This window comes from Saccoglossus kowalevskii, chromosome 13 (assembly GCF_978046115.1).
Source record: "Saccoglossus kowalevskii chromosome 13, keSacKowa6.1, whole genome shotgun sequence".
Lineage (NCBI taxonomy): Eukaryota > Metazoa > Hemichordata > Enteropneusta > Harrimaniidae > Saccoglossus > Saccoglossus kowalevskii.
The window spans coordinates 27375157-27381378 of NC_140653.1; positions in this window are offsets into that span (position 1 = coordinate 27375157).

Sequence of the window (6222 nt, forward strand, 5' to 3'; positions counted from 1 at the left end):
CTAAATTTGACTCTAAAGTTCGCTGAACTGTGCGTCAGATCACGTGACCCGGCTGGGCTTGAGCGTAGAGGCGGGGACCAGCCAAACTCTAAAGGTGTCGAAAGGCAGTATTCTACCAGAATCTCCGCGCAGAAAATCTATTAATTATTATAGCCCCTATCCCCTAGCATTACTTTTCGTGACGCCTTCTAACAAATTGAGAGCTCGTATGAAATGATTTTTTTTTCATGGACATATAAAGATATCGTATGAAGGCACCACTTACGTTTGATCATTTCGTGGTAGCTCTTTGTACCGAAATTTAGTAACGAGGGAGCGCTATTTATTTATTTATTTATTTATTTATTGCTTCCCTTTTGTAACAGGGGCTCACTATGTAAACTAGGAGCTGCACCAAATGAAAAATACATTTCACTCAAAGACTTATGGATAAAAAACTTTTGATAGACAAAAAAAAATTAAGTTACATGAACTAAGATAACAAAATATAACAACAACAAAAAACATCTAAAAGTAGCAACAACAACAAAAAATAAGAAAACTAAAATATAAGAAGTACACTGGAAAAATATTAAATATTATCTGTATACCTCTTTCTATTACAATCGCATGGCGTGGCTTGGGTTGCCAATTGCTTTGTCAATTTTTTTGACAGCCGAACGACGAGGGCGCTTTTTTCAAATGAGTAAAATGATTAAACACATGGTAATGTATTGCGTGTACTCGAGGCCTTCCGGCTGTCTTTGAATAAACATGACCCAAGTGTTTAATTGGTACCGCGAAGGTCATTTAGTTCACTGCATTATTGCCATAAAAATAACCAAGTTTGACAAGAAAACTCATGGCCTTCTTTTTAAAACATACAAATATTATGATACAATTAATGTAGCAATACAATTTTTTTGAAGTTTGCTATTACTATAAAAGGGTATATTAGATAAAGCATTAGCGTAACAGATTACTCGTATTTTTAGATAAACGTGATAGGCACATAACGCAAATTCAGTGCAGAGTTAATACATGGACGTAAGTAGGCCGCTGTATACTTCATGCCTATAATATGTAAATGTAATTTAACTCAAGATCCTATAACGGATACGATATCAATAAAGTTATTAGTATTATTACATCGTTATGACATAGACAGTATACTATACTGTGTATCATGGTTATAAGTAGGTCATTTCGGACATGACGGATTACATGGGCTTAGAACCACTATTGTATTGTAGATGTTCAATTATTGTTATAGTTCTACGTTATATTTATATCTCTACGTAATTTGTTTAATACAGCGTTAATCTAGCTTATTTATTTATTTATTTATTTATTTATTTATTTATTTATTTATTTATTTATTTATTTATTTATTTATTTATTTATTTATTTATTTATTTATTTATTTATTTATTTATTTATTTATTTATTTATTTATTTATTTATTTATTTATTTATTTATTTATTTATTTATTTATTTATTTGTTTGTTTGTTTATTAATTTATTTATGTATTTATTTATTTATTTACGTGAGGCGTAGCTGAACACATTATCGCGCTTAGACCCCTCTCCGATTCTAATATGACGCTGTGGGGGAGGGGGTTCATTATTGTTGTTTTACATCAACGCTATCACAAATAAACAAAGTTTGTTGAATTATAAATAATTGACTTCAGAATAGAGGTTTACACAACCGTGTGTGTGAATGTAAGTTCATTGCATCATAAAAACTGTCCACTAATGCGCTCATACCGGTCCTTGCCCTGTTATCGTGTATTAGCATGCTTATTTGCGTGCCCTATATCGTGACATAGGGATAGTGTATGATAATAATAATAGACCAATGTACAGATTGAAGATACACCACATTTATCAACATCGCTTATGGTGTTCACAGCGGTTGTTGTCCCAACGCAACACGACCTATATTTTGATTTGCAGGGTGTGCCATTGCAGAGGACTGTAAACATCTTTCATTCTTCGTAGTAGTGAACTCACTCTTAGTTCTAATAATTTGTTATTTGTAAATTCACTGTATGAAATACATCATAATTATTCTGGCCACGCCCTGCAATTGACTATAATAACGGGAATGAGTCTAATTGTGGTGTAAGTGCATAGAGTAAAATATTCATCGATCTCGGCCCACTGAGGGCGCGAATTTATGGAACGGTATGTTGAACAAATTTTATTTTCACTGGCAGATAGAATGGAGACTACTAGTATATCTGTATCGAGTGAACTGTATTTTAAACGCGGTCTTTAACTCTGCTTACGAGTCATGTGATATATATATATATGTATATATATATATATATATATGTTCGACATGGGTCCCATGCGAATTATGCAATGCCTGACGACTGTGGTGCTACAAGCGACAGTGGGTGCATCATCAATACTAGTAATTCGGGATTTGTTTTTGCTTATAAATAATGGCATTATCCGAACGTGATATAGTTATTACTCGCTCAAAATGTCGGTGCAGAATGAAATAAAGAACGAATATGATGTCAGAAGAAAAATAATAGTAACGATAAAGTTACTGGAAACCACATGAAATTGTTAGATTGTTCATGTGTGGATGAACATATTGATCATTTCAGAATAACACACATCAATAAGTTGTTGTGTTTAAGCATTTTGATCGTTGTCATTGGAAATCATTTATTATTTGCATTATCGTAGTTTTCTTAAATACTGTGTTTGAGTATTTCTTACATATTTGATATACGCACATTTGTTTGCTTTAAACCACGCCTATAAATTGACATGTTGTTGACATAAGTCCGAACGTGATAGAAAACACCACTTTATTACCTAGCTCTATAACGTTAACTTTTGGCCAATTAGGGACATTTCCGCCTTGCGTTCAATATCCTACGAAGCCTGTAAATAGAACGGGCAACTATTTTAGCGGTACTTTTTACCGCGTTGTTGTGTTTAACGTTTGTATCCTTCAGTTTCTGTTTACTTAATGGATTACTAACTTTCTGGTAAATTCTCCGGTATATCAATGGATATACTGTATTGACGTAACTGTAGCTACTCCACGTGTTACACGTATTACTTACGCATACGTTTTCTAGTGATTGATTGATTGGTTTGCATAGCCTGGCATTTCTTACGTATTTTGGATATAACCCAGTCACGAATCATAACCCCACACACATTGAATACTGCGTTCAACGCGGATTATATCGTGGCATATGGATGGTGTAGTCGGGTAATCGATCAATATACAGGTTCGAGGTTGTCCTGCGCCAAATTTACAAAATTACACTGACACTAAACGCGTTAGACTGTCATGGGCACATACCTCAACTACCAGTGTACTGAAATTAATTCGTGAAATTATGTATGAGTTAAATCATGTGGTCACGTGGTGGTTACGGCACATAAACTACGCACACGAAGCGCGTGTGACATCAGCCTTGCGCATCAGCCTCATTATCAAGCAAGGAATCAATCACATTGCCTTGCTCACCAGTCTTGTTATCAATCAAGGAACCAATCACACAATATTTTGCTTTGAACGTGCGCAAACAAAGAAGGATTCTGAATTTTTCTGCGAGCTTTTTTGCATGAAACTGGTTGACATCAACAAGCTCGTATTTGATGCTATTTCTGAAGTCCGTATACAATTGATAGTCATTTCTATCTATTGACTGAGAACACGTTTTTTCTAACTAGATGTAATAAAGCCTGGGACAACCAACGGACCTAGCACCCCGGTTTTTTAGCTTCAATGGAACATATTCCGTATTATCCTTTGAAAATTATCCAGTCGACAGAAGACAGCACATCAAAATATTATTTAAATCAACATCCTTTGTGTCAAAAACGTTACCAATAAGCAACAGTCCTGTCCGTTAAAGCAATCACCTCAAATTCCATCAACACATGATCATATTGCACTAGGACACGGTTACTAGTAACCGTGATTGGGAGATGCATGAAAGAAGGGTCTAGACGCTATAATTTGTAATCGGCTTCGCCTTGCACATTATCTAGCAAAAGACCGTTCTCCTCGCTCAGTATGACGCAGTTGGGGAATTCAATGTTGTTCAATTATACCTGGGCTCTAGCGGGGATTTTCGATTACGTCTCGTCCATTAATCCTTATCCCCGTTCGAGCATTGGCACGAGAGGGCGCCGTCCGATTTGGGTGGTACGATTCGTAGTAAGTCGACCGTAAACCACCGTCAGAGCAACAGACAAGTTCTCAACGAAACTTACAAACATTACATACAGGCCCTAAAATTGTGTTGACATAATATTACAAAACAATTCAACCGACAACCAGTGTGGCATTACTAGTTTCTTGCTGGAGTGATTTGTACGCGTGATTGTATTGCCTTCTAAATTCCTCCATTTCAAACTGCGCATGCACGCACATTAAGTAACTTATCACTGTTAAAAGTTTTTGAAAATATCATGCGCAATAGTACTAGAGTGAAAGGTCAACTTGTCCTGCATGCTCCATGCATTTCGTAACGTGTTATGTTCACCTGAAAAAAAAACCTGACACGTGTCTAAAAAACACTTTTACATAAGATTTTCGATCATGTTTTTCAGCTCATAATGAAAGAATCAGTCAATTTATAACTACCATGTTGGCTATTGGAAAGCATTTTGTCACAGTGAAAAGACGAGTTTTTCATTGCTCGTGAATATTAGTTTATGTAAATGACTAATTTATGCAGTCGTGTCAAGCAACGTGCGTTCCCTTTATTTTGGACATATGGATCGTGTATATCGGGTCATCGATCAATTCACATATGCAAGAATGACGAATTTAATTACTATAGACTGGCAATACACGGTTTGCGAATAAGAACCGACACTGCCAGAGACGGTCTGAGATGAACACGAATCAATTTATTCACAGATTCACTAATTTTAAGGATTTCTAGAAATGTATAGGTTTCTCTCGCGATTTTGTGATCATATCTAAATCATGATTAGCGCGACTTCTTCAATTCGAGTGTGATCTTCGTCGCAAACTAGTATGCCATAATATTAGAAATCCTCGTGGTCACTAGATGGTTACAGCACATAAGCCACAAGTTGCAACATGTTGACAGCAAGATAAATCATGGTATATGATACACTGGTCATTTTTGTTGACAGTTATCAATGTTGCTTTCAGGCGAGCATCAAGCACTTCGACTGTGGTGCCGACGAGATTGTGTACGATAAACCAGTGCGTTGATATGACGTGTGATTTAACAACCAGACAGTGAACTTTGGAATATTCCATTGAACTTACGTACGTTTCAAAATATAATTATAATAAGATAAATACAACGAACATGTTTTATGCGTCCGGGTACGTCTGATTTGTATTTATAATCTCACTAATTAATTCCAACCATTGGGTTGTTAGCGTATGTACTCACTAACTTTTTAGTGCCAGCCTAATTAAGTTCGTCAGCCTGGCACAGGTAGGTGAATCCTAAATCAGTACATTGGTCGATTACCCGATATACACCATCCATATGTCATGAAATATAATAGTCCGCACGTACGCATGCTATAGTTATTCAAGCATTCCGCGAAGTAATAACCTTCGTTGAAACACAGTCCCTCAACACCTTGAGGGACTGTGGTTGAAAGCAGATTCAATGAGTTTTATTATGATTTTAAAGATAATTATCTTTCCTATAAAAGGGGTTCCGGAAGTATTATTACTATTAATTGATTGCATAATAGGCAAAGCATAGTGCATGTGATGAGGTTTAAAGTCACTGTGAATAACCATTACTATGAACTTGATTCTATATATCAATCTCATTTCCCCCGGGTTAATAGATAACTGGATACTCGCATGGATTGTGAGTGGGGTGCCCAGCAGCCAGTTGAATACTGAACCCAAGGCGATCGGCGTTGGGTGTTTTTTGGAACAAAAAATTGCGTTTTTCACTAAAAATTACACACTTTTTATAAAATGTCTAAACCTCTTTCAAATTGGACCGGGTCAAGGATCGGCGGTGCATACCCATGCATTGTAATTATGGGAGTAGCGCCACCCGACAGCGTATGTCGTTCGCAAACTCTTGAAATGTTCCAGACGAACGAAAAGTGATTTTCCCCGGGTGAATCAATGACTTTCTCTAATTCTGAATTTACAGAGCAAGGATACGTGCTATATGCTGATTAGTGTTGTGTGTGTATTAGTTTACAGGAGAATAATTGCAAATGGACCATACTTTGTCGAAGTT